This window comes from Cnephaeus nilssonii (genome assembly GCF_951640355.1).
Source record: "Cnephaeus nilssonii genome assembly, chromosome: 20".
Classification (NCBI taxonomy): Eukaryota; Metazoa; Chordata; class Mammalia; order Chiroptera; family Vespertilionidae; genus Cnephaeus; species Cnephaeus nilssonii.
The window spans coordinates 36,710,754-36,723,749 of NC_137091.1; the positions used below are offsets into that span (position 1 = coordinate 36,710,754).

At 45.9% G+C, this 12,996-nt stretch overlaps 1 protein-coding gene across 5 annotated transcripts in view; it reads left to right on the plus strand.

Moving 5' to 3' along the window:
• The window catches only part of SIPA1L3 (signal induced proliferation associated 1 like 3), a 246,732-nt gene that overhangs the window by 220,868 nt on the left and 12,868 nt on the right, over positions 1-12,996 (plus strand). The window lies entirely within an intron of this gene.

Consider the following 12,996-nt stretch of genomic DNA (forward strand, 5'->3'; position numbering starts at 1 on the left):
CTCTGCATGTGGGGCAGGGCCTGTGAGGAGCTGCTGTGACAGTCCAGGCAGGAGACCAGGAGGCTGGAACAGGCTGGAGGCCCAGGAGGAAAAGGGCTGCTTCGGAATGGATTCTCTGCAGGGGGAGCAGACAGAGTTGCTGGCAGGTTGGCTGTGGTGTGAGAGAAGGCAAGGTCTTGTAGCCTAAAAGGTCCATTTGCCTTGAACTAAGATGGGACTGAGCAAGGAGCAGGCTTGGGTGGAGCTCCAGAGCACAGTCCTGGATGGGTTACATTCGCAATGTGCAGAAGACATCGAGGAGGCAGTCGGGGGAGGAGTCTGGAGCTCAGGGGTGAGGTCAGGCTGGAGAGAGAAATGTGGATGTCATCAGCATAAGATGGAGGAGCTCACCCAGGGCCAGATATGGGTAGAGAAGAGGGAAGGTGTTAAGACTGGGCCTGAAGCCCCTCCAGGTTCAGAGAATGTGAGGAGAAGCCCAGGCAAGTGTGGAGTTTGGGGAGCCCAAGAGTGATGGACCAGAAGCTGGGATGAACCTGATGCCTGAGTGAAGAAGTGAGCCTCATGGAGGTGACTGGAGGGTGCAGGAGAGAAGGGTGGAGCAGAATTGGAGGCAGCTGTGTGCGAAGCTCAGGCGGAGAGGAGTATGCAGTTAAGAAAGGCTTTTTGTTTTTTTAAGGTAGGTGGAAATGATGTCTAACATTTAGGAAGTCCTCACTATATGACAGTCTTGGTTCTAAGCTCCTTTGTGTCAGTTAATTCGGTGAATCTCACAGGATTTCCACGAAGTAGACCTTTTACAGACGAGGCAGGTGAGCCCAGACTCATGCAGCTGTTAAGGGATGGGGCTTGGATCGGAGCCTGGGAACCTGGCCCAAGGCTCCTCTTCTGTTGGGTGGGAGCAGACCTGTCGTCCTGCGTTCTGTTCGTAATGTCGTCCTTCATGGCCTGGATGGAGCCATTAAGATGTGTGAATAACACAGAGCTCCTGAGGACAAGTGTCAGGAGACAGAAGCCAGGTCCGCGGAGATGGTGGTGGGCAGGCAAGCCTGCTACAGTCACACTGAGAATCCAGTTCACACACCTAACAGCCATCCAGGCCGCTCTGAAAACTAGGTTCACATCCTCGCTCCCCTGAGTAAAGTCCCCAGCAGCTTACCCCTTTCCAGGATTAATGATAAAGTCACACATTTCCTGAGTACATAATTTGTACCAGGCAACAGCGCACCGGGTGTTTTGCCCAAACTCCCATCCAGACTCTACGTGATCTTCCCTTTTGTCCCTTTGCCCTCATGTCCTCTCACTCTCCCCCTCACTCACTGCCCTACAGCCACGTTGACCTCTTGCTGCTCCTCACACTTGCCAAATACAGTGCTGACCTCAGGGGCTTTGCAGGGGCTCTCCAGTGCCTGGACCACTCTTCCCCCAGGTCTTCTGGCTGGCTCCAGAGGGGCTTAGTCTAATGCCCCCTCCTCAGATGGGCCTTCCCAGTCTTCCATAGCTCCTGCCATCATTCTCTCTTTTCTCTGTTCTATTGCCTATTGCCCCCACAGAAAGCAGGTACTACTTACTGTCTTGGTCGCTTGTAGCCTGCCTGGCACTCTGTGGGTGCTCCGTCAGTGCATGTATGAGCCATGCACCTCATTCTCACCTCATCCCCATATGATCCTGTAAGGCCCCCACTTTTCAGGGTGGCCAGAGGGCCAGGCCAGGCCAGCCCTTTTACGCTTCTCCACAATGACAGCTGCTCTGGTCACCCTTCCCCTGCGTGCTGTTCCCTCTGCCTGGGTGCCCCCAACCCCAGCTGGCTGACTCCTACCCCCCTGCATTGGTGTGCGAGGTCTGCCGAGACAAATACCACAGAGTGGCTCAACAACAGAAATTTATTTTCCCACAGCTCTGGAGGTTACAAGTCTGAGACCAAGGTGTCCGCAGGGTTGGTTCTTTCTGAGGGCCTTGAAGCAAATCTGATCCACATGTTTCCTGGTGGTTTGCTGGCAACCTGGGACTTCTTGGCTTCTGCTGATTCACTCAATCCCTGCCTTCATCTTCATACATTGTTCTCCCTGGGTGCATGTCTCTGTCCGCATTTCCCCTTTTCATAAGGACACCAATCACATTGGACTAGGGTCCACCTTAAGGCCTCATTTTACCTCGATTACCTCGATTACCTCTATAAAGACTCTATAAATAAGGTTACATTCTGTGATCCTTGTGTTTAGGACTTCAATATATCTTTTGTGGGGAGACCCATAACACCAGCCCTCAGGTATCAATCAGCACAGACATGCCCTACTTGGAGAAGCCCTCCTAACCCCACCCAGGCTCCTCCCTCCTGCTGACCTCATGGTGCTTTTCTCCCGTGGTGAAGGTCCCAGGGCACATCATGTCGCTCTGTTGCATCTGCTGGACAGAGAGATTTAGGAGAGCAGAAACACCTGGACCTCAACTAGGGCCTAGTATGTAGTAGATGCTCAGAAAATAGACCTGGACACATGACAGTCCTAAACAAACAGCCACCTCCTTTTTCCCAGGAAGGCTGTGTGTGTGTGTGTGAGTGTGTGTGTGTGTGTGTGTGTGTGTGTGTGTGTGTGTGTAAACCATAAAATATTTGAGGACACAAAGAGTTTCATGGGTTCTTATAATATTCACTAATTGATACCTAAGTTTTCATCATATGTGTAGATATTGTTAATTTACAATTATTGCTCTTCTCCATATACTCGCATTTCATAAAGCTGTCTAGTTCAAGCTCTTACTGAGCATTTTTGAGATAGTATCTTTGTCATTGTTAGAGACATTTCTGAGTCACTAACCTAGTTTTTCAGAAAATATTGTCACTTCCAGCCCTGACTGGTTTGGCTCAATGGATAGAGCGTCGGCCTGCGGACTGAGAGGTCCCAGGTTCGATTCCAGTCAAGGGCATGTACCTTGGTTGCAGGCATATCCCCAGTAGGAGGTGTGCAGGAGGCAGCTGGTCGATGTTTCTCTCTCATCGATGTTTCTAACTCTCTATCCCTCTCTCTTCCTCTCTGTAAAAAATCAATAAAATATATTTTTTTAAAAAAAGAAAATATTGTCACTTCCAGCTAAATTATTTGAGATTAAACATGTTTTTCTTTTTTTAATATGTTTTTCTTGATTTTTAGAGAGAGAGAAAGGGAGAGGATAGAGAGATAGAAACATTGAAGAGAGAAAAACTTCATCAATTGGCTGCCTCCTGCAAGCCCCCTATTGGGGATCAAACCCTCAACCCAGGCATGTGCCCTGACCGGGAATCAAACTGGTGACCTCTTAGTTCCTGGGTCAACGCTCAACCCTGAGCCACATGGGCTGGGCTAATCATGTTTTTCTTAATGCTGTTACTGAAATTTTATCTCAAGGCATAAGAACTCATTTGTATAACTTATTTACATACGTTTAAATACCTGCTCTACCAGGTACTGTTGTAGCCCTTGACCTGCATTAACTCATTTAATCCTCACTACAGAATGGTGAGATGAGAAAAACTGAGGTGCGAAATGATAAAGTCACATGCCCAAATTCACTCACTCAAAGTTAATTACTGCAAATATTATGAATGCTGGTTTTATAATTTTTGGCCCCACAAAGTCACCACATATTATGATCTTATCTCCCCCCAGGAGAATTACCTAATCTGTCTACTATATATCTCTGCCTCCTTTCTCCTTGGTTCTGGTCCTGACTGAGGCTATGCATCCCCCAGAGAAATGACTGGTTGTGGCTAACACAGGGATCCCTGCCTTCAGCCACGCTGCTCTCCTTGGGTTGGCCCCATTCTCCTGGCTATCCCATGAGAAGGATCCTGTTTCTGTCCCCATTTCCAGATGAGACACAGTACCTAGCCCAGGTCACCCAGCCAAAAAGTGGCAGAGCTAGGATTCATACCCAGCAAGATAACCAACAGAGCATCTCATCACGTGAGAGGCTCGGGGAGGACACGCACACAAGGCAGTGACTCACATTTTCTGAGGATGGGTTTCTTGGAGGGAATAGTCTCTCCGTATTTGGCACTCCCCACTATGCTTGAGCACATGCTCCGTTTGGTGAAGAAAAGATGCAGTGAGCTAGTGAAGGACGACAGTCTGTATGCAGAGGGGATTGAGAGCACTGCCACAGAAGGTGCCTCATGCTCGGTCCTTCTGCTGCAGGCCCCAGTCAATGCTGGCAGCTCCATCTCAGGAGATGGGCAGACAGCACCCTTAGACCGCTTTGTCCCAGGACTCTTAATTCATTGACCTGTTGTATCCCAACCTTTAGAGAGGAGAACAACATGTGGGTCAGGGCCAGAATCCCTCATTGGCTGCTTACCCCCTCTTTAACTCCTTAGTTTCCCTCTCTTTCTTTTTTATTTTATTTTTTAATTTATTTTTTTAATTTTTAAATTACAGTTGACATTCAATATTATATTAGTTTCAGGTGTACAACATAGTGATTAGATATTTATACAATGTTATACCCCCTCCCCATAAGTCTAGTACTCACCTGGCACCATACATAGTTATTACAATACAATTGAAAGGAAATTAATTAGAAGAAATATTTTAATATTGCTATTCGCCCTTTCTCTATAATAGAACTGTCAGATATGAAAGAAAATTAGTAAAATGTATATGAAAATCCTATATAATAAAACCCTAATATGCAAATTGACCGAACGTTGAACATCTGCCCCCCAAGAGGGAGGCAACCAGCAGCAGCGATCGGGTGGTGGGGCCGGCCAGCAGGTGGCACCAGGCCGCCAGCCAAAGTGGGGGCCCCTAATTGCCACGCCCACCAGTCACCCCACAGATCAGCCCTGATCACCGGCCAGGCCTAGGGACCCTACCCTATATATTGGGAACAGTCTCTTAGATTTTAAAATTAAAACCTGGAAAGGCTACTCTAACACTGAAAAAACAGGATGATGCAGCAATGACATGCATGGACTCTGGCTTGCACATTTTGTGGTCAGCCCTGATTCTGACACTTAAAACTGTGTGATAAAGCCAATTACTTAACTTCTCTCTGCTTCAGTTTTTCCACCCATAAGATGGGGCAAATGGCACTACTGCCTCAGAAGGATCAGGTTATGTACTACTTTCTATAATCAGGGCAAAAAAATGTAGCTGCCCATACAACAGCAAGATGCTTTTCACCTGTATGAAAAGTATGGTCACTGGTGCATGCAGCATCCCAGGTTGTGAGAGGAGAGTGGGTCTAAACTGGCAGTCAGACATCCCCCGAGGGCGCAGGCCGGGCTGAGGAAACCCCACCCACCCCACCCCGTGCACAAATTTCATCTCTCTAGTAATATATAAATCTACACTAATAAAAGAGAAATATGCAAATTGACCATCACTTCGTGTCACCCACAAGCCAATCAGGAGTGAGTACGCAAATTAACCCAATAAAGATGGCAGCAGCCCTGCCCTCCAGCTGCTCCAGGCCTCTGGGCAGCATGCATGCAGACAAGGAGCAGCTGGGCAGGGCAGGACGCCTGCTATGAGGGGAAGGGCGGGGGGCGGAGGAAGCTACAGGAGCGGTGCTCCGGCCAGAGCGAAGACTGAAGGTTCAAGCCACAGCAAAGATGGAAGGCATTGGCCAGAGCAAAGGCCTGGGTCCCAGGTGCCGGAGGAAAACCGATGCTGGCAGCCAGGGGAAGGAAGGCCTATTGCATGAATCTTCATGCAACGGGCCTCTAGTTGATTAATAAGTAAACAATAACAACATGATATAAAAACAACAGAAACATGATATAAAAACAATACTGATAAAAACAATGACTAACAAATTGATTAAACTTAATCTAATATCTCCCTGTATACCACATTAAGAGTAAAAACACTTTCAGAGTGCTTGAATAATTTCCCTTGTGATGAAGTATTTACAATTTTAACATCATATGCTCTTCGAACTCGAGAGAAAGCAACATATAACTGACCATGTCCAAAAACGGGTTCAGGTAGGAATATTCCTATTCTGTGTAGAGTTTGTCCTTGTGATTTATTAATAGCCACCACAAATGCTGGCATGGGAAACTGTCTTCAAATTAATTTAAATGGGAGGGACAAATCAATTATTGGAATCAGAACAACCTCTCCTTCCACAGATCCTATTAATACTTCAGCTTCTATTATGTTAGGTCGCAATCTTATGATAATAAATGTAGTACCATTACAAAGACCCCATTTACTATTACGATTTCTCAGTAGCATGATGATTGCACCTACTTTCAATTTTAATTTATGACAAACATTCTCAAAGGAGTGATACTATTAAGAAATTCGATGGGCCAAAACCGGTTTGGCTCAGTGGATAGAGCGTCGGTCTGCGGACTGAAAGGTCCCAGGTTCGATTCCGGTCAAGGGCATGTACATTGGTTGCGGGCACATCCCTGGTGGGGGGTGTGCAGGAGGCAGCTGGTCAATGTTTCTCTCTCATCGATGTTTCTAGCTCTCTGTCCCTCTCCTTTCCTCTCTGTAAAAAATCAATAAAATATATATTTAAAAAAAAAGAAAAGAAATTCGATGGGAAATTTTTCCTTTTCGGTATCATCCGTTGAATCGATGGAATCATCACTCAAATAGGTGTGAAAAATCTTCATCGAGTATATCCAAAATTCATTCATTTAATTTATGAACATGCTCATTTTTAGGACAAAGAATTGCACGTTTACACTATTTCCAAAGGTAGCTTCAATAATAGATCCGTTACAAAACATTTCATGGGGCATTTCAATAATATCTATTCCTAAATGAAAACTGCTATCAAGTTTGCCATCTCCAAGTTTTACTAACCATTCACTATAAGTAGGATTCTCTGATCTCATATTTGTTTTAAGAGACAACTGTCTGAAATATCCCCAAACATTACAGTACTTTAAACTCATTTGTACTATGGCCGATCGCATAGCATGCAGCACAACACTGAGACATTGTCGAAAATCCGCTCTGAGAAGAACTTTCTCACCAAATGCAACATTAAAATTCATAATTTATCTTAGTATCTATCTATGGTATTTATAGCATGACCGGATGCCATGGTGCATTCATCAATAATGAGAAGTTGAGCCTTTTATTGCTTTTAGCAACTTCACTCTTTATATCAAGTCTAGAAATTGAAGTTTCATTTAATGGAATTGGTAATTTATATTGGGAATGAAAGTTTCTTCCACCGAGAAGTAAATTTGCAGCAATTCCTGTAGACACTGTGGGTAAAACAGTACCACCATGACCTCTGATATAATGTATTAAAACTTTATAAAGATATGTTTTTCCACTACCGCCTGAACCATCCAAGAAAAAGCATTGGGGTGTACAGTTTGATCTTCAATGGCGGAAGTTATAGTCTGAAAGGCTGCCAACTATTCCTCATCAGAGAATTGATCAAAACCTCTGCCTGTTGTTGCTCATATGATTCATCACATGTGTTTGTATTCGTTAATAAAGGATAGTCCAGAAGTTTGAAATCGGAACATTTCATTCCATGCAATGTGAATACTTCTTGAATTTCATTAAGGGCATGCATTTCACAGTTCACACAGGCATGCACAAGTCAACGTTTATTTTTAAATTGCCAATGCGTGTCATGTACCAGCCGGTCGATCATACCAGCAAGAGCTTTACATGTATCGTGCATGCGCGAGTCAATGTTTATTTTTAAATTGCCAATGTGCATCCTACGTACTGACTGGTCGGACAGACAGACGGACAGTCAGTCACTTAGCCTTTTTTAAAAATATATCTTTATTGATTTCAGAGAGGAAGAGAGAGAGAGAGAAACATGATGAAAGAGAGAATCATTGATCGACTGCCTCCTGCAGGCCCCTCACTGGGGATCGAGCCCGCAACCTGGGCATGTGCCCTTGGCCAGAATCGAACCCGGGACCCCTCAGTCCACAGGCTGACTCTCTATCCACTGAGCCACACCAGCTAGGGCTAGCCTTTTATATAGAGAGATTATTGACTATATTCTCTATTCTGGGTCAACGCTCAACCACATGTGACTGTGTTTATAACTGGCAATTTGTACTTTTTGTTTTCTAGGATTAACCAGAGCTCTTTATTCTTCTACTTTATTTGTTCTAATTCTCTACATTTAGAATCCAAAGAACGTAGCTTTTAACTTTTCCTTTACATCATTTATCTGGTCATGGGGAAAAGTAGTGGAAAGCAACATTTTCAGCCAGGAGATTTGCAGGAGTCTATGCATTCATTCACAATGAAGATACTCAGCTGAAATGGGCAATTTGTACTTTTTAATCCCTTCCTCTTTTTCACCTCTTCCCCCAAATCCCCTCTCCAGTAACCATCAAAATGTTCTCTGTATCTATGATTTTATTTATGTTTTGTTTGCTTATTTTGTTTTTTAGAATCTACCTATAAGTGAAATCATATGGTATTTGTCTTTCTCTGTCTGACTACACTTAACATAATACCCTCTAGATCCATCCATGTTGTTGCAAATGGCTAGATTTTCTTCTTTTTTTAATGGCTAATATTCCATTGTATATATGTACCACTTCTTTTTTTTTTAATATATTTTGTTTTTTACAGAGAGAAAGGGAAAGGGATAGAGTTAGAAACATCGATGAGAGAGAAACATTGATCAGCTGCCTCCTGCACACACCCTACTGGGGATGTGCCTACAACCAAGGTACATGTCCTTGACCAGAATCGAACCTGGGACCCTTGAGTCCGCTGGCCGACGCTCTATCCACTGAGCCAAAACGGTTAAGGCTGTTCCACTTCTTCTTTATCCACTTGTCTATCAATAGATACTTAGGTAGTTTCCATATCTTGACTATTGTAAATAATGCTGCATTGAACATAGGGGTGTATATGTCTTTTCAAATTAGTGTTTTGGGTGTCTTCAGATAAATACCCAGAAGTGGAATTTCTGGGTCATATGGTAGTTCTATTTTAAATTTTTTGTTGACTTTTTTTTTTTAATCCTCACCCAAGGATATGTTTGTTTGTTTTTTCATTGATTTTAGAAGGAGGAAGAGAGGGAGAGAAAAACATCAATGTGAGAAACATCATATGCACCACCCCACCTGGGAATCTAACCCACAACTTGGGCATATGCTTTGACCGGGAATCGAGCCCTCCACCTTTCAGTATAAGCTCCAACCAACTAAGCCACAAACCTCCATGCTATTTTCCATAGTGGCTGCACCAATTTACAATCCCGTTTCCCTCTCTTTAAATTGGGATGACAGTCCTACCTCTAGAGTTGCTGTGAAGACTTATTGAGTTAATTCATGTGAGACCACCACCCCCCCAGCACTGAGTTCGAGTTGCACAGGACTTAGCAGGTGAGGGGCATGACTAGGTAAATGGCTTCCCAGGCTGACAGGAGGAGGCCAGGCTTGAGTCCCACAGAGTAGGAGACACAACCAGCAGCCCTCAGCTGTCCCGATCTTGACCCAATTGAAGGACTCGCACTGCCCCTGCAGGCTAGGGGTCCCTCAGCCACTCTGAGAAGCCTCACAAGGCTGACACAGCCAAGAACAGGCCTCCGCTCTTCCAGGGAATGTCCACACTGACACCACTTATCCCTGAGTGGTAAGCAGGTCAGCCACAGCACATAGGGTTGTTATGAGGTACATGTGTGTTGGCCCCTGGCTGCTGGCCTCTGGCCCCCAAACCCAAGGCCCAAACCTCCATGGAGGATGCAGGCCCTGGGGAAGAGCCTGTATCATTGTCTTAGGGTGGAGTGGCGGTTAGGGAGGGTAAGCCCAATGGGTCACACCCGAGGACCCGGGCTGCCCCACCCCGCCACCTCTCCCAGCCACCCTTCCAGGAAACTGCCTGCTGCCTGAGGTTCAGACCTGTGAGTGTCCTCAGTTGGTGACCCACAGCTCAGGCAGGTGGGCAGTGGCGCTAATTCGCTTAATTAACCCGCCCCAAGGGAGCTGCCCCAGATGGAGGCCAGAACTCTCAGCTGGGATCAGACCAGCCAAGTTGGAGCCTTTGGTTGCCTTCCACTTCTGGCCCTTCAGTCACAGGAAAAAGAAGTTGCTATTGTCGGGGTCCTAACTGCAGAACCTTCTGTCTTTTTATTCTTTTCTCTTTTTTTTAAATCTTTATATTTCAGATTATTACAGTTGTTCCTCTTTTTTCCCCCCATAGCTCTCCTCCACCCGGTTTCCACCCCATCCCATGCCCTTACCTCCCTCCCCACTGTCCTCATCCATAGGTGTATGGTTTTTGTCCACTCTCTTCCCGAACCCCCTACACTCCTTCCCCCCGCCCCAGGATTGTCAGTCTACTCTCTTTCTATGCCCCTGATGCTATTATATTCACCAGATTATTCTGTTCATCAGATTTTTTATTCACTTGATTTTTAGATTCACTTGTTGATAGATACGTATTTGTTGTTCATAATTTTTATCTTTACCTTTTTCTTCTTCTTCCTCTTCTTATAGAATACCTTTCAGCATTTCATATAATACTGGTTTGGCGGTGATGAACTCCTTTAGCTTTTTCTTATCTGTGAAGCTCTTTATCTGCCCTTCAATTCTGAATGATAGCTTTGCTGTGTAGAGTAATCTTGGTTGTAGGTTCTTGCTATTCATCACTTTGAATATTTCTTGCCACTCCCTCTGGCCTGCATAGTTTCTGTTGAGAAATCAGCTGACAGTCATTTGGGTGCTCCCTTGTAGGTAACTAACTGTTTTTCTCTTGCTGCTTTTAAGATTCTCTCTTTGTCTTTTGCTCTAGGCATTTTAATTATGATGTGTCTTGGTGTGGTCCTCTTTGGATTCCTTTTGTTTGGGGTTCTGTGTGCTTCCTGGACTTGTAAGTCTATTTCTTTCACCAGGTGGGGGAAATTTTCTGTCATTATTTCTTCAAATAGGTTTTCAGTATCTTGCTCTCTCTCTTCTTCTGGCACCCCAATAATTCGGATGCTTGAAGTTGTCCCAGAGGCTCCTTACACTATCTTCATGTTTTTGGATTCTTTTTTGTTTTTGCTTTTCTGGTTGGGTGTTTTTTGTTTCTTTGTATTTCAAATATTTGACTTGATTCTTGCGATCCTCTAGTCTGCTATTAGATCTCTGTATAATATTATGTATAATATTTTTTATTTCAGTCAGTGTATTCTTAATTTCTAGTTGGTCCTTTTTCATATCCTTGAGGGTCTCGCTAAATTTATCGGTCTTTTCTAGAAAATTCTTGAAAAACCTTATAACCGTGGTTTTGAACTCTATATCCAGTCATTTGCTTTCCTCCATTTCTTTCATTTGTGATCTCTTTATTTGTCTCCACATTTTGGCTGCTTCCCTGAGTTGATAGAGTGGCTTTGTGTGCTAGGTGTCCCATAGGGCCCAGTAGCTCAGCCTCCCCAGTTACCTGAGGTGGACACTCTTGGTGCACTCCTTTGTGGGCTGTGTGCACAGTCTTGTTGTAGTTAAGCCTTGATTGTTGTTGGTATCACTGGGAGAAATTGACCTCCAGGCCAATTGGCTGTGAGGATCAGCTATGTCTACGCTGGGAGAACTTCTGTGCTGGCGACACCCTTATGAGACAAGACTTGCAAAAGCCTCTGTGCTCAGCTTGGATGGGGCAGAGTCTCGGGGCGGAGCAGACAGAATTGGTTTCCCATCAGCCCTGCCCTAATAGGCCCCTGTGTCTCAGTGTCCCATGGTAATCGCTGCAAGCACCTCTGAGAGAAAGCCGCCCTTGAGTTCCGCCCACTGCCAGACAATCCAGTTTCTCCCCAAATGAGTCTGGGTCCCCAGAGTCTCGCCCAGAACTGGAGTTCAGTGCTGTCGGGAACTTTTGTCTCCCTCCGGCTTGAGAAAGCCAGCCGCGTACTCAGTTGCCCGCCCTCCCCGCGTGCGCACCTAAGTACCTCTGCCTTCTGCAGTTCCTCTGAGTCTCAGTGAGCTTTTCTCTTTCCTTCTAGTTGTAGAATTTCCACTCAGCCAGCCTTCCTGTGGTTCTGGATGATGTCCGTTTTGTCTTTTAGTTGTAGTTTTGAAATTGTTGTGTGAGGCAGCAGTTTAGGTGTTTACCTATGCCGCCATCTTGGTTTCTCCCGACAGTTTTATATCTGCCGTTGTGCCTTCTCTCCTGCCGTGCAAGTTTAACAGCATACAGGGAGTCTTCGGGACGGGGGATGGTGCCTGCTGCACAGTGAGGACTGTGCTCCTGGTAGCTGTTGCTTTTTCTCTCCTAGCAATACCTCTGGTCAAAGGCCCAGTTTTCACCAGGGAAATAAGACCTGAACCCAAAGGCTGGGCTAGAATCAGAAGGCAGGAGGAGGCCTCAGGGGAAGTCGCAAGAGCAATGACCCCAAAACCCAGGGGAGGGCCAGGAGCTATCTAGTAGCGGCCTGTGGGGCCAGTAGAGGGGAGAGGGAGCCGCTCAGGGTTCTGGTCAGCCAGGTAAACTGTTCCAAGGGCAGCCCTCATTTTCCCAAGCATCACTCTGGGTCAGATGCCGGCAAGTGCTTTGCAGCAAACCCTACAATGCCATAAGGTCAGCGTATTTTCCTGGTGAGCAAACTGAGGGTCAGAATGATGGTGTGACTTGCCCAGGGTCCCACAGAAGGAACAAGCAGTCAGGACTCAACTCTAAGCCTGCATCTCCAGGGCTCCTGCCTTTAATCCAGACTGTGCTTCAGTGGCTTTTAGACCACAGAGTGTTCTGGAAGGCAGTGTGAGGTCAGCTTTGGGCAGTGATCAGTGACTCGAGCTCACAGACCGACTTCTGGAATGGAAGGCCGAGTAGAAAGTGGAGATGGGAAAGTCAGAGGCTCCAGGCCCCTGCCCAGGGTACAGGAGCCTCATCTCTGGACCCTGTTACCTCACGGTGTATGAGCTCCCTTCCCCCATGTAACGGAGGAGGAAACAGGCTAGGAGAGCTGATTGCAGCTCCTAGAGCACCCAGGCCAGAGATCTGCTGCATGTGGCCTGGCACTTGCTGCTGGGGACCAGTCCCCCAGTAGTTCTCCCTCTGTGAGGTCTCATTCCTCTTTGTGGCTGGAAGT